Below are 20942 nucleotides of genomic sequence, written 5' to 3'. Positions count from 1 at the left end.
CTGCTTTTAAAAAAGCGACCCCTGGACTTCAGAGACACCCCGCAGCTGCCACATGCAGGATCCCATCTCCCCTGCTTCACAAAGGGCTCCACATTTTGCTAGTAATAAAGTTTTATTAGTAACATGTCAAATACGTCATAAAATACAGTTACCTTTCTTCTTCCTCCCAGCTTAAAAAAAAAACAAAAACAAAAAACAAAAAGCAATCCAATCAAAACTTTAAACCATGACCCAAATATTTTTAAATGTGAAAAAGACATATTTTAGGTTATGTAACAGATACACAGTTCCCCAAATAAATGTTGTAGAACGCCATCTGCTCCGCAGCTGAGCGCTCGTTCCCACGGAGCCAGACTTGTGCAGCTCTCCCTTCATTAACGGGTTATTATGACACTGTATTTCACAATAGCGCTACCAAGAGCTCAGGACCAGAAGAGAGCCTGACAAAAAGCACTTGGCAGGCTCAAACTAGACAAGTTAGGCGACTCTTCGTTTACACGGATCATCCCTTTATTGTGACCTCCCAACCTGAGGAGAAAGATGCGGGGTCAGGGGTGGAGGGGGAGGGTCCCTGGCAAGGCAGGATCTTGTGAAAGGACAGAGCTCAAATGGAATTCCAGATAAGGGGCGAAGAAAACAACCTGGGGTCACTCTCTAGCTTGGGCTCAGCGACACCCCAGAATCGTGGGTTTAACCTAGGGTGTTTTGTGCCACCAAGCAAGACTGTCGACGTCTTAATAACTCTGGAAACTTTTATTCTTGGCTCCAGGATTGCCGAGTGGAGCTCCCCTCGTCCCAGGGAGGTTGAGGGAAGAGATTGCCCTGACCGATAAGAACGGGACAGAACTCTATGCTCCTTTTATGCTCTTGGTTTGGATCCAGCCTTCTAACCGTCAAAACCAATCCCCATGCACGTTACACTGTGTTATATTTGTAACTATTCGGGGAAAACGATTTTATGGCTTTGTGATACTTATTTTCACCTTCTCGTGCTTCTGGTTTTTTTTCCCCCCTTGAGATGGGGGTCATCATATACCATTCAGGGTGGTCTCAAAGTCAGTATATAGCTGAGAAAGACCCCGAGGCTCCTGACTCTCTTACCTCGACCACCCAGACAGAGACATCACACCCACCTTTGTTTTGTATTTCTTAAAAGGAACAAAAAACTTGCTATGGAAAACAGACATGAACATCCATGTATAGGCTTGCATTAGTATTTTCATCCTGAAATTACAAATAAACTTTCTACTCAAAACTGCATTTACTGGGGAATATTGAAAAATGAAGACTTGGGTCCCACTGAAGACTTACAAAACAAGACTATGCATTTTGTAACAAGACCACTGGGGAACTGACTGTCCAAAGGGATTTCAAAAGTACCAATGCAGAGGAATGGTCTTAACTAGCCAACTGTATAAACTATGCCTTGAGGAAAGACAGAATTATCTTCATGTGGAAATTTTGCCCCAAAATGTAACAATTTTTAGACACGATTTGCTTTCCTTTTAAAAAAAAAAATGGCACTTGTCATGTTGCTAATGTATAGTAATAAAGTTCAAGAATAAGAATATGTAAGCTAAATAGACATATATTACATAAAGTTTTGAACTATATACAATCTTTGATTGTTTCCAACAAAGGGTTGTTTTTGTTTTGTATTTTCTCAGCAAAACATGACTATTACACTGAATTCTAGAAACAAGAAGACTACCTTATCTCACAAGTACTCAGTGACTAAGTGTGGTCATTTTTTAAAAGAAAATTGTGTTCCACTAATAACATCACTGTGAACGGATCCCAGTTTGATAAACTCCGGAACCCTTTCTAAAAGGAACTCCGCCAGGATTTTAAGCTGTTATCCTCCTGAGTATCTCTGGGCAGATCAGCATCCCCCCCCCCCCCCCGTGAAAGAGGATGAACAGAAGAGGGGATCAGAGACAAGGCTGCAATTCAGAAAGGGAGCTTGTGGGAGAGAGAAAATGGCTTCAGGAGCAGGTGTTAAGAAATCCCAAGTCCACTCTCAAAACAAAAGACAAAGGAACGAAGTCTGTCTCTCTAGGCTTATTTAGGCCAGACCCAGCTTTTAGGCTGTGGGCTACTTATGATTGTCCTTTACAGCTTTCCTGGACCTCAACGCTGACCTGATCCGCCCTGTAAAAGAATGAGAAGCTGCAGAGATGGAGGGACAGTTCTGTACTTAATTGTTTCCCTACCATCTCCCGAGGAGACATCCCGAGAGGAATACAGACCAAGCTCATCACCCCATGAGACAGAGCCATCCTACACGTGCCTACGCTGTGAGGCGCCGCGTGTGTGCATCCCTTCCGTGTGTGCTGCCTCTTCCCTGTGCGTCTTAATCACCTGCAAACGCTTTTGGAGAAAGATGTCTCACAACCATTCCAGTTTGGAAGAGAAAAGGCAAGTGCCAAATTATCTCAGTCCTCTCATGGGGAAACTGAGCAAAGTGACCGTGCATCACTCGGGTCACATCCCAGCCCTGGCACAAGGCTCAATGCTAATGGTGTCTCAGTGAGTGGTGACCTGCGAGTCCCCAGGCACCAGCCTGCTTTATCTTGAGATACGCATTGAAACAGCCCATGCATTTGAGCATGTGTGTTTGTGTTTGCACATGGCCTCTGGATTTAGGCTCTCCTTCGACTGTATTTTCTGTTTTTCTTTCACTGGCCTGCCCAGAGTCCAGGTTCAGTGGGGTTTTGCTGTAATCCCCTTTTTCAAGTCTCGTCTGTGCTGTGTAGAATCTAATGTTAGGCATCATTGCCGAATGAAAGAGATGAGCAGTTCATTCAGAGAGCAGGTGCCTTATGGACAGTGGACACAGGAAAGAGAAAACGAATACAGCAAGCAAACGGTCCCTCACAGGAAACAATTTGCTCTTTCACTTACAGATCCTGCCTGTCACTGCTCCCTCACCCTCTTTCCCCCCCCCCCCCCTCCTCTTCATTTTTATCATCTCCCTTTCTTTGTGTCCATTGTGGTCTTCTTTATAGGCATGTGTGTGTGTGTGTGTGTGTGTGTGTATGTGTGTGTCTATGTGATATGTGTCTGTGTGTTTGTGGGTATGTATCTGTGTGTCTTTGTCGCCATGTATGTATGTGTATCTATGTGCGGTATGTGTGTGTATGTTTTCTTTTTTGCCAGGGATCTTATGGAACCCTCAGGAGAAGAGTACAGTGACACTCAGATTTCTTGTCTCAGTTTCCTATTTTAAGGCTAGCTTCTGTCACCAGATCAAAGATGCCTAAAGTCAAAAAAGCTTTAACTGGTGCCTGCACCATCCACAGTGGAAGAAAAGTCATTAGCAGAGCAAACCTGGATGGGATCTCCCTGTATCCTAGCTGGCCCTGCTAAAATCACAGCCATACATGGGCTAACTCATGCAAGTCTTCAGAATTTAAATACAAGCTTAAAGGAAAAATCAAGATAGCACTTGTCAACTCCTTATCTATGAGCTGTTTACTGGGGGAAAATTATTTGCACTAAAAAATATTTTCAAAATAATCTGTTGTTAAATCAATGAATATTTAGATAAAAGTAGAATCACAAATACCACTGGCTTCTAAGACAGCTTATATATGAAGGTATAGATCAGAGCATTCAGGTAATGATGTCTTGAAATACAATGGATTTTTACATATGTTACTGGTTCTTTGTCCCAGAGTTCTGGCTTTGTTTAAGGATTCTGACATACAGGAGATGTTACAAATTTACACTTTCTTGACTACTCTTTTCCTCTTCCTTTCTCTTCTATCCCAAAATATGTGTATTTCTATACTTAGACAATTTAAACATGTGCTTTTTGAGAAGTCACACCTGTTAGGGTTGGTGGCCTCTTCTTAGAGGCACTGTTGTAAGCCACATCAGGTGTTCATTTCAGTGAAAACTTAAAAAGCTTTGAATACCGATTCTGTCTCTAGACTTATGGCATTCTTATCTTGTCAAGTTTAGAGTTTTAGGCTAGCCTCAAATTTAAATAAATATTTTTGAAAGAATTTTTTTCTGAGAAATACGGCCTCTTGGAAGCAAGGAAATAAAAGTATTAAACATCTATGCCAAATCTTGCTCTCCAATTAATTTTTAAATATTTATATGTGGGTTTCAAAGACATCTCACCATTACACACTGACTTGTCTGTGAGTCTTTACCTCTATTTTAAATTGTACTTTATTCTAAAGCACTTTAACTTAATGCTGATTAAGAAATTAAATATAAACCTGGCACTTGGATCAAGCATGCGCATAGTCTTTTGCTTCAGTCTCTCACCATGCAGTCTAGTCAGGGGCCCCGTATTCTTTGTACAAATCACCTTGGTGATGCATCACAAGGACTACAAGTGGTGTCTAAATGAGATATGGTCAGCCTGTTTACAAGTCTGTACTTCAGCTGGGGATGACACCGCGCTGACAGCTGCCATATTTGAATTGCAAATACTTGATATCTTAATTTAGTATCGTATCCCTGTTTGTCATCATTGTGAACAAAGCTCAGAAAGCAGACCAGTAAGCAAATTCTCATGAAGCCTTTAACACTTTCCACATCCCCTGTGCAGTCCTTGGCTTAGAATCTTGTCTTTGCTAGCTTTACTTTCACAGCCTCCCTAACACTCATCCTTGAGTCTTTGGTATTTTCTTAAATACACCTTTGGCACCTAGTTTTCCCAATCTATTTTATCAATAACAGTTCTTTAAAAGAAACGCTCCATAGGACAACTTCAGAGCCTGGAGTCAGACGTCTCACTCAAACCTCAAGAACACGATGAATCACTTCCAGCAATTTCATAAGTCTACCCAACTCATTAAGTCACCACCCTCCAAACCGTAAAACATAAGAACTTATCTAAAATTCTCCCCAAAGGCATTCCCACACATTTTGTGAAGTGGCAAGTGATTGACTACTGGACTAATAGACAAAAATCAGTGCAATGCTTCATCCCGGCACCTTGCGTGAGCTCTTAGCAAGGTGAAGAAATAACATCATGTCTAAATTCTATTATTCTCACCAACTTTCCAGAGCAGGTTTTTTAAAAAAAAATCATTAACCTATTAAAAGCATATTTTGCCTGCCTACCCTTTTCCTGAGCTTCACAGCCTATAAAAAAAAAAAAAAAGATCATAAATAAAATTCAAACTCTTAATGGCCCAGCACAAATCTTAATCAACCTATAGAACTTAAGGATGATCCTATATGCAATGCTAATTTATTACATGTGATTCTTAAAGAGAAAGTCTATTAAGACCAAGGAAGAATAATCAACAAGGACAACAACAAAAAGTGGATGAGCTTGAGGGACTCCAGTTGTTACAATCAGCAGAGAAGCTGCAGTGTATGCTAGCCCCATCTTGAGCTGCCACTCACGGCTAAAGGATGCTAAAGACAGACAATCATTTGGCACAGTGTTTGACAAGCCAAACCATTTCTGAAAGAACGATTCTCATCATGTAAAGAAAATTAGATTCATTCCACCCTTAATCCTCAGGGTCACAGCATTATCAATTTAATATGCTTTTTTTTTCTTTTTTCTTCTTTTTCTTTTTTTTTTTTTTTTTTTTTGCTACTTCTCAATAAGAATGGCAGAACTCAGGTGGGGAGTGGCTTAAGAATTTTAATCTAACAGGTCCACCACAGATCAACCCCTTTCTATATAAAAAAAAAAAAAAAAAAAAAAAAAAAAAACAAAAACAAACAACAACAACAAAAACCCTTTCTTCTAATGCATCAAACCACTGCTTTGTGATAAAGGGGGTCTATTTTCCATTCAATGTGATGGCACTAAGGATTGCTGGGTAATACCCATGGTTCTCTCCCCTTGCTTCAGCATGCATCTCATCACTGAGATCAAGGGCACTGGCAATTAGTGTTTTGTATTAACATCTTCACTATAAACAGTTCAGGCATTTAGAAACAAAATAGCAATGAACTTAACAGTTACTTTAATTCATCTTATAAATAAGCAACTGAGAATTTTGCTCCAGGTGGTCACCAGTGTAGCCCACCCCATAGATGGTACTCTCCGAAGTGTAAGGCACAATGTGGTAGGAATGCAGCTCTTCATAGTAGAGAGACTGGGAACAGCACTCCTGTACCATAAACTTCAGCCGTTTTCTTGTATCAGAATAAGCAGTCTTATAGCAGGGAGCTTCCTTAAAGTATTCATAGTTCTCTTTCTCTGTCTCTAGGTGTATCTTCCTCAGCAAATTGTTAATTAACACAGACCTTCTTAAGTAGGTTTCTGGGTCTTCAAGAAACCTGAGCTTCTCCAGAGAAAGTTTGAGGATACAAGTCCTGTCTTCGGGTAATATCAGGTGCTAGGAGGCAAACAAGAGTCATTAAACTCCACACGGGGAAATGAGAGCTAGAGCTTTGTGCTAATTAACGACCTTTGGGAGGGAGAACTGGGAGAAAAGAAAATCCTTACTTTTGGAAAATACCCATGGTAATCTTGATGTAAATCTTCTTCTTCTGCATATTTCCTCTTAAAGTAGGCTACTTTCGACGTTGTTAAGGAATATGATAGTACTTCTCTTGGATAAGCTAAAACAAAAAACAATTGGAGAAAGGTCAGTCGGCATGGTGGCAAAGAGCATTTCGTCAGGTGGAGACCACTCTTCAGCAGAAATCCAGCGAACCACCAAACAGCACTGCCATTGACAACTGTCTTATGATTGAAATGCCAAACACCATCATTTCAAACCCAAAATAGATGGTCGCATTTAGAATTCTATGTTCATTTCCTTATGCAGCCCTCAAAATCAAATTCAAGTACTGTTTAATACTGTATCTTTTTTGCGCCAAAATTTACACCCAAGTTTGAAATTGATACCACACAAGATATAATGGAAGGGGTTAAATAATTTTCCTTAATTCTTTTTGTTAATCTTCCCAATACTCAGGAGAAAACTAACATTTCTAGAGTCATCAAACTGACATAAAATAGTTGTTGGTCCAATTATGCCTTTACAGATAAGGACATTGCAGCCAGTCCTGAAGATACCTGATAGGCTAGGGTCAGATGGAAGGGGAGGAGGACCTCCCCTATCAGTGGACTTGGAAGAGGGCAGGGAGGAGATGAGGGAGGGTGAGTGGGACTTGGAGGGAAAGAAGGAGGGGGCTACGGCTAGGATACAAGTGAATGACCTGTGATTAAAATAAAATAAAAAAGAAAATGTAAGGACCTCTTGAAGAATGTCTTAGTGTGCCATGAATCATAAGCACCAAGTAATAAAAATTTTATTTGATTTTCTACAAAAAAAACCCAACAAAACAATAATGGCATAATCCCTGACAGCAATCTAAACATTTGTCCTGATACCCACAGACAGAGAACCACTGCAGAAAAATTATAACCAATCAAGGCGCAGAGTTGTGGATCCCAGTTCCAATGAACGTGTCTACGAGACACACCCACACTGAAAGCTCAGGGAACATCTCCGAAGAGGGGCAGAAGGATTGCATGGGCCAGAGAATCAGGGAGTTTGGTGTGAGATTGTCTCCTAGTAACATCAGAAACTACACCCATAAAGTCTCACCAACATGGTCATACAAACGTGGGCTGAGCAAGGGTGGACATGTCAAACTGGACAGGACAAAAGCCCGAGAGACCTCAACTCGAAACAAAATAACTACATGCAACTGAGGCAAGCTGGGAATGGGAGAGGCGGCCCTCCCTAGGAAGAGCACACCCATGTTTTGACGAGTGCCAAATCAGTCATATATATATGAAGTTATATGAACACATATAAACATGCAACAACAACTTTTGAAAAGAAAGGCCATGAACTTGAAGGAGAGCAAGAAGGGTATTTGGGATGGCTTACAGGGAGGAAAGGTAAGGGAGAAATGTTGTAATTAACCTACTCTTTCAAAAGTAAACATAAAATTAATTAGTTAATATAATGTTATATGGTCAGACAAAAGCATTGTACACAGTTATGTTTTAACATCATCCTGACACTTGGCAGAATAGATATTAATAAAGAGGAAAAGAAAGTGAACAGATAGCATAATTGACTTTCGTGTCCCTTGTGAAAATGGAGTATCTGTTTCCTCCTGGAAAACGCGACTTCAGCTGGGGATTCTGCCTTTAAGGCAAAACAGCTTAGAGTTCTCAAAGGCTTCCGAAGGAGTTCCCAGGATGTACACTAGATGGTACTGTGGCCACAGAAAGGAAGCAAGATCAAATGCCTAACTTCCAATGAGGAGCATAGTGAACGCAGAAAACAAGTCAGTTTGGTGTTCACTCAAGTCCAGGGTCCAGAGCGGAAAGCTTTACCTTTAAACTTTAGGTGCTTCACCCTAACCCAACATTTCTGTGTTGGGACCATTTGACTCACAAAATATTGAGTGCAGAAAGATGTGTGGGTTAAACAAATTTACCCTAAGATGTTTGATGCTTTTCCTCTAAAATCTAGAGTTTTCCCAAGATTAAGTGCTGAAATATGCTCTTTAATAACCTACTCTTTCTGTAGTGTTTGCTTCATCTTGAAGGCATGCGCACACAGCCTTCATGTAGCTCTCCTATAGTGGGGTGGTTTTCTTGAGCCAGTAGGGAAAGCTCCAGGCCTTTCCTAAGCATCCCAAATTCTTACAGGTGTCACTGCGGGTTATAAATTCAACAAAGTTTTAAGCCTAGTGTGGGTATGTATTATGAAGGAATCCAGGATTCAAAGCAGTCGTCGTGCACCGACCTGAAAGAAACGATGAAGACTCAAAGATGAACTCCTATGCACATAGTTCCTGAACTGAACAAGCAAAACCGCGGCTTGTGTGAATTTTTCACTGCTTTGAAAGGGTTAGTTTTGAAAAAACAAAACTGATCAAGTAAAGAAAACAAACGAAACCATCACCAAACCCAGTTTTCTTGGTTTTGTTTTGTTTTAATTTTTTTTGTTTGTTTGTTTTTAAGATAATGGAGAACTGTTAGTGTTATTTTGAAATTAAATAACTAGACATAATGTGTGATAATGACTCCTACTGTGTGCACACACACCTATATAACTCTATGTGCATGTGTGTGATATATGCATGAGTATGTACGTCTACATACAGGTGCACAGGTGTGTGTGTGTGTGTGTGTGTGTGTGTGTGTGTGTGTGTGTACATGCAAGTTAAAGCCACAGGGGTGAACATGGGTTTTCTTCCACAATTGGTCTCCACATTACTTGTTTGATGTTGGGGGTCTCTCACTGAACCTAGATTGACAACCCTAGTCCGCCCTCCATGGGGTCCTCTTGCCCTCACCTTATTAGCATTCAGATTATAGGCCCTTGCCCCAGCCTGGCTTTTACTTGGGTGCCTGGGCTGCAAACCCGGGTGCTCATGAGAGCAGAGCAAGCACGTTACATGCTGAGCCATTCACGCCCCCTGCTGTTTCATCAACTGTCTAACTCAGTGATGTTACAGTGGTTCTCAAATGGTAGCAAGCATCAGGATCCCCTGCAGGGCCTCTTAATAGGAACTACCAGGCCTACCTCCACCTTTTCGGTGGGTCTGGAGGGGACATTTTTACACTTTTACCCAATCTAACTGAGATCCGTGCCGGCTAGCCAGGCACCACATTTTGGGAGCCTGAGTGTTACAGCAGAGCCTGAGTGTTACAGCAGCAGGCAACTGTACTAATGGGTGATAAAAGTTGACTTGGACAATCAACTGATAGCCAAGCAACCGGGTTGACTGATACTGTTGTGGCTATTGCTTCCCTTTTTTTTTTTTAGCATCATAAACAAAGCCAGATCACGTTTTAATTACAGAGTAAAGAGTGGAGCACATTTTCAACAGGATGAAGGTGATCCCCAGGGTTCACCTTCAGAGGCATCAGTGCCTGTTACGAGGATTGGTGCTTAGGCAGGTCACAATTTTTCTGGTCACAAGATCTAATGAATTACTCTAGTGAAGGGAAGGGCGAGGAAAGACCTGGGAGTTAAGAATCACAACTTTGCCATAAGCAACGTTGTTTTCATCTATACATGTGTCCTTTGTTAAGTGTTGGCTTGCTTTATCACCTCTTGTACGCAGCATTTGAGGCCATGTTAAAAGACCATTTGTGAGTAATACAATGAATGGCAAATTGCAGCTTGAAGAATCAAGCATCAAATTTACTGTTCTGCCTCCCACTCCTGACTGATCCTCCAGGGAAGCTGTTTTCACCTAACAGATAAAGATGTGTGTGTGTGTGTGTGTGTGAGAGAGAGAGAGAGAGAGAGAGAGAGAGAGAGAGAGAGAGTAACGTGTCTATGTGTGTATATACCTATCTGTATGTATATATTGCTATATATGCATAAATATACATTCATAAAGATTCTGGGTGGCTATATTTCAAACATTACCCTAAAAATACAGAATACATCAGACTCTGAAAACACAAAGCGAAAACTCAGAGGTCTAGACCTAAGCCTGCTCCTCCTGGGCAAGGTTCTGAGTTACTCGGTTTATTGTTCTTAAGGAAACACCCCAAGGCTGCTGAATCTCTGAGCAGCTTTCACAGCTGCTGTCAGCTTGGCAATTCCCTCCATACTGGCTGCCTGGCTCTTTGCAATGTTTTCCACATCACTTTTGGAAATATGGTTTTAGCCACTTTGAGGCTAAAGTATGTAGCAAACCTTAAGTTGCTACATCTGTTTACTTGTTGGATTAAAACTCAAAGTTCTTCTGGGCTGGCAGCTATGTGCAGCTCATGCTCCTCAGACTCTTCTGATGGCATATGGGGTGGGGGTGCGGGGGAGACCAGGGCCCAGAAGAGACTCACAGTTATATGGCTAAGAGCTGGGGGTCAGGAAGCACGTGGAGGCACAGGCTCACTGTCAGGCTCTATCACCTCTTAGTTGTGTGGCTTTAAACAAATGACCTAAACTCGTTACAAATCTCATTTTGTTTCATGGGGCAAGACACACATCGGCCCCTGTGACTATGGGAAATGACATCACACCCAAAATATAGTAAGCCTTGGATCAAACCATAGCCCTACCAATGAGTGCCAATAGACCTAGACCAGTCACACAGAAGCCAAGAACACCCGCATCCTACCAGCTCTGACCTAGAGACCATTTCCACCACCTGGCAACTTGCAGAGGAGAGTTATTAGCTGAAAGCCTACAAGAAGAAGATGGCTGAGATGGTCAAGTTGAAAGACATTATACAAATCCCACAACCGCTCTGAGATCGTATTTCTGGTGTACTACTATTGGGTATACATTTAGGGCTAAAGGAAATGAGAGCTGACTTTTAAACAATTAGCTGACCTCCTGGACAATTCACTCATGCTATTCTGAATACCCAAAGATGTTCACTTGTTATGATGGAGTTGACAGGGATAAATATGCTTATGTTCCTGCAACCAAAAGGCTTGTAATTCATTTAAAACGAGATAAACAAGAGCCAAATGACTTTTAGAGTCAGCATTTTGAGGGCTGAGAATAGTATACAGGCTACAAAACTGAGCTGAGCTGAGCCGGAATTTATTTCTGAAGTGAAACAGCTAACGCTGGTTTGAACATTAAAATTAATTTTTTTTAATGCTGTAACCACACCAAATGTCTGTGCCAGGCTCTGTGCATGTCACAGCATAAGAGCTCCCAGCAAGGAACCCCGCAAAAGCCACAGATCAGAGTGACCCGCCAGTCATTAGAGCTCTGGCAGGGCAATTCATACATACGTCCTTAAATAAATGCTTAAAATGCAATTACAAATGATTGCTTCCTTATTGTTCTGCGTTTGCCTCCAGGCAACTGGAATCCTGTTAGCGTTCATGTGATTTCATTTGGTAGGAGGCCCAGGGACAGTACATTAAGAAAATAGCATCAGCAAATTAATTTATAAACACTTTGAAAGGCCAGACGACAGTAAGAGAACATCCCCATCTCAGTGATTTTTTTTTTTTTTTTTTTTTTTTTTTTTTTTAGGTCAAAGGAGATACCCAAGAAAGAGCAAAGAGCTGGTACATTTGGTACTTTACTCTTAGTAGATTTTTAATTTTTTTTCCCTAACGTTTTAACTAACATGTGGTAAAAATCAAGTTGAAGCCGTCTGGTTGGAGATGTCCATCCTAGCCTTGGACAGAAAGTCTGGAGGATCCTCTGTGGAGAAAGTAAAGTAAGCCACTATCTCGGACAGGACCAACAGCTGATGCCTATCATAGATAAAGCAAGCTCTTATCGGGTCTCCTTTTGGGACACTAGCCAGGCATTGGTCATTGAAAGTGTCTAAGTGCCTGTGTGTCTAAACCATGCTTGACTGCTGGGAAAACTATCAGATGTGATAGTTTTGATCCTAAAGACTACGAATACTTTGGTCTCAAATTCTCTAGTCTAGAGCTGGGGATATAACTCAGTCGTAGAGCATTCGGCTTGCCTGCACTGGAGCTGGGTTCAAGCCTTAGTGTAGCCAGAAAAACAGAACAAATACAACGAGAGTCATAGCTCACCTGACCCTGTTAGCCATATTCTGCAGTCTCACTGCAAGGCTTAAAGCTCTCTACCAGGACAAACCCCATGTCTTCGGGAAAGATAGTATAACCTGGAAGAGTCTATGTTTTTATTTTCCCCTCATGGGGGGGACGATTTCAAATTTACTGGTTTGTTTGTCATTCAGCTGAGACGGCACTTTGAAAGCCCTTTCTTCAGTGTGTGTCACGTGCACTCATAATTTCACGTCAGGAACTCTTACCAAGGGGGGTTATTGAAATGACACCCCCCCTTTTTAAAACATGAATGTATATCCAGACTCAGAAGCATCCTGTTATATGTAGGACATTTGTGCCCTTGGTTGTGTGAACCATGGGCTATGTAAAACATTCATGAGTGTGTTCACGAAGGCAGGCGGGACCAAAGTCCAAGGCTTTGCTTTCCGCGGACGTAACAGCTTTGTTGATGGTTGACAGTACTCTCTCAGACACCTTCGTTCTGTCAATACCCCAGAAACACCCAGCACCTTTCCCGAGGTTCCACGACAGCAGAGCTCAGGGTCGGTGTTTAGCTCTCTGAATCAATGGAGCAATCTGTTTTCTTCAGATTTATCATCTACTCCAAGCACAATATTGACTTTATTGGCAGTTTCAGATTGCCAACAAGTTGCAAATTCTGGAAGGCCTTATTAAGAACTTCCAGGAGCACAGATGCCCGGTGATTTCTCAAGATAGCAGCGGCACTGTCTGGCCTGAGATTCCTGGTCCCCTGGCATAGTCCCAAGCCACAGACATGGACTACTGAACACAGCATGAGCAATCCCACAAGCCCATCTTGTTCTACTGGTCACTGAACCAGAGAGAACACCATTAAACAAGAAGTGACCAGCCAGGCAATAAGGAAGTTACACTGCACCACAGTCTACTTCTCCAATAAGGTAGTCCTGCCTATGACAGAGCCAAAACCCGTGAGTTTTCAGAGTACACCTTGTGATTTACCACTCCTTGCTGGGGTGGGGGATGGTACCCCCATTCCCTGCACCCCATCACCTTAGAACATGGGAATGACAGAGAAAGAAAATTGGCCAAGCAACTAGCTTTCTGGTTATGGCTTCCAAAAAAAAAAATTCTCCCCAATAATATCTAGAGAGATGCTTTAACTCCTGTGGTTACCCAGGGCCGGTGCTGAGAGGGGAGAGTTTTGGCCCCTGACCTGTGGGTAACAGAGGCTTTTAAAGAGAGTCTTAACCAGTATCATCCACACCACCTTTTGTTTTTATATCATCCATCATCATCTTTTACTTGGGGGTATCAAAGGCCAGTTTTGCTTCTGTGGTCCAAGGTCTGTAGAAACTCAAGTCAGAGCTGCCATTCTCATCTCCATGAGTCCTTGCTCTGCCATTAAGAGTTTTTTACCCTTGCTCTCACGGTGTCTGATTTGAGTTTCCACCTGGACATTCTCTATCAAGACAACGATCTTCAGCAGTGGGCATGCCTTCCTTCTACAGGCATGGAGCATCCTCGAATGGCATTGTGCTCAAGCTCAGGCAACCCCCCAAAGCCACTGGCTGTATGTAGGACAAGAGCTGAGTCTTTGGGCTCCTGGTTCCTACATCTCTTTGAAAATATCCCCAACTTTTTCACGTCCTGACCCGTTGGATAAGCACTTGAAGTTTCACAGACACCCTGCTACGTCCCTGAAAAGTTTGCAGTCTTAAACTTGTTTCCGTAGCCCATCCACTCAACCACTGGGAGCTGGAAGTCTCCTCTCTCTCTGCTGTTAAGAATTTCTCTTAAATTAAGACTATAAAAGCAAATTCTTGGGGTTTTTTCCCAAATGTAAGATTATCTTTTACAGTACTGAACACAATACTAGTAAACTCTGACTGGCTTTCACTAATACCCCCCCACACACACACCTCATTATCCCTATTGAGAATTATTACTAGAAATTGGATGGGTCTGTATTGTTGTCTTTGTATAATTTTGACTAGGAAAAAATGAAATAATTGTGCTAAAATGGGAAAATAAAGTATTACAATTCTTTAAATAGGTTCTTTTTAAAAATAAGTGTAAGTAAAAAGACTTAACAAAACTGGCTTCAACATGAAGGCAAGTTTCTCATCCTTAGCTTCCAGTTTCTCATCCCATGCCCAACAAGAAGGCAAGTTTCTCATCCTTAGCCTCAATTCTGAGAGTCTGGTTGGCTCATGTTTGCCTCTGTTTCATTTTCACTTTTACATATATATATATACTGTATTTCATTTAATATTTATGTTTTCACAGAGGTTTCAGAAACCTGCACTGCTCTGGCAGACAGTCTAAGCTTCCAATACGTTGGCTTTCGGGTACACTTGGGACTTCAATGATTTCCCTGTTGAAACTGAGTCATGAGCAGAGAGCCCAGGAGCGGAAGCCTTGATGGGGATTTCAAAGATCCTATTGTGTCCCAAGGCATCTTCGAAGCCTTACAGAAGCTCCATGACACCGAACCGTTGATGTGCACCTAAAACCTTCCTGACAGAACGAGCAGCTGGAAACGGAAGGCTGTATTTAGGTCTTGGTGTCAGCCTTAAGCTGCTCGGTCTCAGCTTGATCTAAGCCTCAGATCCTGGGCACCACACCCATACTCTTTGTGACCTAGACTGTGCAAGTGTGAGCAGCGGCCGCACCGTTGAGGGTCACTAGATCCCTCGACTCCAATGTTCTCATTGGTGGATTTGCTGTGACTGTGGGGCCACCAACTTCTCTAGGATTAAGTGTCTGATATCATGGTACCTTTCTTTTAAATTTATTTAGGACTAAATACTATGGCGTTTTTAAACAAACATGCTCACCAAAATCTGCACGGCACATATTCTGCAGAGTACACTTTCGTGATGAAAATCATGACTAAAATTTGAGAAGCACTTTGCATTTTTGATTGTGACAGTGGTCTCAATGGAGTGGCACTGTCATTTATGGACATTAGAGGATGCAGAGTTTTTAAACTTCTGCGTGGATTGCATAAGAAACGGGATAGGAATGATATATCTATAAGTTACAAGACTAATGTGTATGCACAGAGAAACCAATCCTTGTCGCTGCTTTGCTCACGCACTCCTGAGAATGAGGCCACACAGAGAACCTTTACACATTCCCTGGAAGATAACTGTCTCATCTGTCTCCATGAATTTGTTTCTCACAATAAAATATGGTAATCGTCATGGAAGAGCAGAGAAGGACGTCTGGCACTAAAAGCTAATGAACTCTGCAGTTTTGGGTGGTTTGTGTATGGTTATTATATCCCAATTTTATTAAACTACAGTGATCTCCATAAGTAACCATAAAAATGAATGAGTTCAAAGTCTCATGACATCCATAAAGCCATATGAAATCAGGAAGAAGTTTTGAATGGGACTCTGAATAGATTCTCTCCCGTTGCCCATCTCTATAGAGGACACTTTTTTTTTTTTTCCTAAGTTTGTCACTCGCTAGGCTAGTCACCTCTGGCAGGGTATGACACAGACATAGCTCAGTCCGCCAAGTTCCATGCAGCTGGTGAGCTGAACATTCCTTCATACATCAAATTCAGTCTTACGGTTGGGAAGAAAGTAGTTACTTCTCCTTGGTCTCTATCCTAAGTCTCCACGTAAATTAGCATTCCAAAAAGTCGCCACAACCCCCTCTGGCAACCTGAAGAATTCTCTCCATTTCTTTCACCCCAAACCCATACTGCCAGTGTTCTCAGAAAGCTTCTCCTTGACACCTTCCGGGATTCAGGCTCCCTCATTGGGTCCACCCCATTTACGCGGGTCCAGGAGAAGTCCGCCAGCCCACAAATGTCCTTTTTACAGAAAACCTTTATTGACTTCTTCCCCAGCAACCGCCCATCTAAACAGCCCCTTCTATTGATCTCGTGAGTTGCCGAGATTGCTACATTAGCATTTGTTTCTCTGGATACATATTTGAAAGGCGGTTCCTCTTCAGTGGGGGATTTACCTGGTAATGCTGACTCAGTCCGAACAGGGTCTGCCTAGGACAGCCTCAGAAGATTTGCTGAGAACTCCCGTTGGCACATGGAGCATGTCTCACAGCCTCCGGCTCATGAAGGGTGGCCAGGGATCTTGAAACAAGAAGACATACTGGCATAAGTCACTTCCACAGACGCTGAGACAGACAGACAGGGATTGGTTATCAGGGCAAGAGAAGGCAGGTGTGTGTGGGGGGGGGAGGCGGCACGGAGATGTTTGAAGTGAGGTCGGTCTGGACTACAGATTAGAGAGAGACCTTCAAACTCACACAGTCACTTAAGTGGAAGTGGGAGTCACCTCAACTCCCCCTGAGAGATTTGGGACATGCCCAGGAACTCATCTCACCAGTTATTTACTTGGGCGGTTATCGGGGGGAGGGGGACGGATTTTTAAAAAATCACAGCCAGCTCTTGTGTAATTTCAAGCGGTAACTCCCTCCAAAATAACAAAGCAATTAGCTCAGAACACCGTAACTTGGTCTTTCTCTGGCATCCTGGCTCTTCCTGGCAAGGTCTGAAGACCCCGCTCCGCGTTTGAACATAGTTCTCAGCAAAGGGCTCGGTTCAACCACACCTAGTCTGCATGGCTGTGTGCTCACGGATCTCATCATCTTCTATATTTAGAGAGACGGGCTTTCCAAGGGAAGACGGGCATCCAATAAGGACGATCCCATCTAGAGAGGTGAGTTACTATGGTTACTGCTCCGGGAGGCTGTGAAAGGCTGCTCCTGGCCGGATGAACCCTTTCCAGATGAGGACCTGAAACAGAAGCCCGCTCTCCGTTCGTGTCGATTGACTTTAGCGGCGCCTACTTGGTGTCATTTTAGCCATTACCACAGGCTGCCTTTGGGCGCTCGCTGCCTCCGGCTCTCCAGCCTCAGTCAGCCAGGGAGAGCAAAAAAATCAAGGAGGGTGGGAAAACTTCTGAGCACTAACCGAACAGTAGTGAGCCGAGGGGGAGTCTCGATAGCCAATCCTGGCATTTAAAAAAAAAAATCAAATCAAGTTATTCGGGACCAGCGGCTGGTCACTTTTCAATGGCTGGGTGCGGGTGGGACCCGTAGGCCAAGTCCCTAGCCTCCTGCGGTAGGGAATATGTCTTCTCCGGGCCTCGGGGTCAGATGTCTGGCTGGAGGGGTCCTGGCATCCCCTGCGCGGGGGTCCACTTACCCCGCAGACTGCGTGTGCAACTGTTCCGTAGGTCCTGTTTTTCTCGAAGGTGTCACTCTTTTCGGACGGGCTCTGACAGCGACAGCGGCAGCGGCGACGCGACGGCGGGCGGCGACAGCGGCTGCTGCTTGGCGGGGCGGCCGGCTCCTGCAGGTCGATCCCTCCTTCTCTGAAGCGCTTCTCGCTCGGGCTCAGAACGCGAGGCGGGCGCGCGGCTTTTCTAGGCGCGCATTGGACCAAAGGGAGCAGATGTTATCCGGTTGCTAGGAGCGTTGCTAGGAGGCGATGACGCCCCTCCACCGCTCTGAGCAACTTTCCTGTAGGTCTCGGGCGCCAGAGGGGGCTGCTGAGAGCTGGTCTGGGAGCTGTACCAGGAAGGAAGGCTGGGACCGAGGGGTCCAGCCTCTCGCTACACTGGCTCGGTCCTGGAGAGGTGGCGACGCGGGAGCGTCTCGGGCCTGAGCGTTGAGAGGAGTCTCGCGTCCCAGGAAACGGTCACTCGCTGGAGGCTAGATGGGTGTCCCCTTGGAAATTGAATGTGGGGACAGAGGTGGAGCTGAGCAGTGTGGGATCTCTGGGACTCGACCCCACTGTGTTCCTGTTTCTATAAGCAGGTTTGACGGAATTGAAAGAGGGAACTCTTAATCCATGAAACTCAACCCAGAGCCTCATACCTTTGGCCACCCCCTACGGCTGCCTCCTGACAAGATGCCAAGGATTCGTGGGTGTTGGCATTGCGAAGGTTAAGGAGGGGGTTCCCTGTGGCCTAATGTACCTCCTCCACCCAGTTAGACTTCACTTAGGTGAGAGAGGGAAATAAACCTTTCAAATAATATGAAATTTTTCTATTTAAAAAATCATCGCAATAAAAAGGCATGAAGTTGGAAGAAAGATGTGGGGGGTTCCGAGGGTAGTCGCCCAGAAATTGGGGAGCGAATATGATCAAAATATGTTGTATACCTGTATTACATTCTCAAAGGACATAAAACAAAATGTATATTTTTAAATGCACCTGTAAGGGTTTTTTCCCTTGAAGGAAACTGGGAGAAACTACGTTTCAATCATTTTTTGCTTTATTGTAATTTGCACAAAGGTTTGCACCCCCTCCAACTTCTTGTTTTAATTTAGGTGGGGTTTTTTGTTTTTTTGTTTGTTTGTTTGTTTTTTGAGTCTTAACCATTGCCTCTCATCACCACAGTTGTTAAATAGGGAAAGATGTCAAGAACCTCAAAGTGGGTACATTTGAATGGGCAACGAGCAAATTCAAGAAAGGGGGACCAAGCATCTCATAAAGAAATTCGGCCCAGCATGCTTCCTCGACGGTACATTTCTCCTAAGAAAGGAGTACAGAATTTCTCTGGCTCCCTAGGGAGTCAGGCTAGGGCCAGGATGGAAGTCAGCACCGCTGGGAGTCGCTTAGAAAGAAATACCCATGTTTAGATCCAGGGCAGACTGCCACAGGGCAGAGTTAAGCACTGTGGAAGTGGCCATCATCGAGGCTGGTGGGGCCCACAGTTCAGAGTTCTCTCGAACCTACTTAATGCCTTTGTCAAACTTTGATCTGGGAGTGTGTTTGCCCTGAGGTTTGAGAAGCGCAGGAGCTAATCTGGAACTGTGCAGAGAAGTAAATAAGTAGCCTAGCCAAGGCAGGCTGAAGAGCTAATTGTTGCAAAGTCACTGCAATGGGGACTAGAGGGGACTTTAAGAGCAGTTCAGACTCCCCACCCCCACCCCCAGGGCATCCAGCAGCAGGTCACAGCTCAGTAGCAGAGACTAAAAGAGCTGCCATCCCTTTCCTTCCCCTCTAGCTCTTCCCCTGGGACCCTACCTTTGACCTTCAGCTTCCAGTCACACTGGACTCTCCCTGACCTTGTATGGAGAGGCTCCAAGGCCTCCAGTGTCACGTGTGCAATGGTGTTTCTTCTTCTTTTAACGTGCCTCCCTCTCCTGGCTTCCTCCCACTCAGCCTGCAAGAGCGCTGTTTAAACACATCCTCCTTGTAGCTTTTCTAATTACAGCCCAAGCCACACTCCCAGCCCGCCCTAGAGTACTCACGCTGCCACCTTCTAATGTGCCCAGCACAACTCCAGGGATGCCAGGGAGCCCCGAGCCTGTGGCCACGGTAGACAGCTTCAGGTTTCTGTTTTGCTGGGTTCTGGGTAGCTGTCTGGTTAGTTCCCCGCACTGACCATGAGAGCAGCCCAGGGAGCCACCTGTTGGTTTCAGCTAGGGGCGGGGAAGACCCGGGGAAAGCGCCGTATAGATGCGCTGCTTTCATTTTCTTCTCGAAGACCACTGTCTGGCCCCCATCAGCTGCAAGAAAGCACTCAGCCTAGAGTCGATTTGGCATTTTCCTGACACTCACTCCTCTTCCCAGTCCTCTGAACTGAGCGTGAGTCCTCTGAGTTGAACTGTCTTCTCTGACCTAAAAAAAATGCACCCATATGGGCTGGGACAGCAGCAGCTCAGTCGGGGAAGTGCTTGCGAGGAAAGCAAGACGACCTGAGTTCGAATCCCCAGAACCCACCTTTAAGAGTTGAGCATGATAGTGTCTGTTGCCAAGGCAGAGGCAGGCATATATAACACGAGGTACACTGCACACTCCTCAGTAGCAGAGCCTCTGCCTAGCATGTAGAAGCCTGTAGATTCAATCCCCAGAACTGTAGACGAACAAAAGCCCCACCCATAGCCACATGCTGTGTCTCTAAGGAACCAAAGCAGAGAGAGCCATTGGAGAGCAGCTTGACTCAGCTGATGTGGGCATATGTGTGCTGTATCTGAACAGATCAGGGAACCTTGTCTGCTGTGATATAAGTTCCCAGGAACTGATACAAATCCCTATCATGTAGGGATCCCCTAAGGAAAAAAGTTGACATTAAGAAGACATAAAGGAACGGCCAGGGTGATAGCAGAGTGACAGGGCGGTCTTGTGGCAAAACTAGAAACGGAAAAAGGCAGGACTTAATTCCTGCGGGACGATTGATAGTCTGCAAATATTTGTGCGTTCTTTGGTGGCAGAGTCTTGCTGCATACCCCAGGCCAGTTTTAAACTCTAGACCCCCTGCCTCTGCTTTCCTAGTGCTGTGCCACTATGTCCATACTATAGCAGGTGAAATGGTGCAAATGCCTCACTCGTGCTAGCTTCCCGTTGAGCAGTCTTTTCAAATCCTCATGGAGAAATATCCCCAGAGGCTGTAAGGCTTACATGAAGCCTTAAGGCATTTATGTGATTTGATTCATTGGTAAAACATTATTGGAAATAGTTAATGTTTTCAAAGTAACCCTACACAGAGCACTACAGGAAACTAAGTGCTACCAAGAGTGGGAGAAATAGGCTTCCCTAGTGAA

General features: G+C 44.1%; 1 long non-coding RNA gene across 1 annotated transcript; it reads right to left on the bottom strand.

Moving 5' to 3' along the window:
• Positions 1–3122: 3122 nt before the first annotated feature.
• LOC110559202 (uncharacterized) lies at positions 3123–18094 on the bottom strand. The gene is made up of 4 exons (XR_002477048.2): positions 17595–18094; positions 16394–16517; positions 6434–6549; positions 3123–6323 (listed from the first exon to the last, which is right to left on the bottom strand). It is a non-coding gene; the product is annotated as an uncharacterized LOC110559202 (long non-coding RNA).
• Positions 18095–20942: the final 2848 nt, after the last annotated feature.

Source organism: Meriones unguiculatus, chromosome 7, assembly GCF_030254825.1.
Source record: "Meriones unguiculatus strain TT.TT164.6M chromosome 7, Bangor_MerUng_6.1, whole genome shotgun sequence".
NCBI classification, from domain to species: Eukaryota; Metazoa; Chordata; class Mammalia; order Rodentia; family Muridae; genus Meriones; species Meriones unguiculatus.
This window is presented reverse-complemented; position numbering and strand designations above follow the sequence as displayed.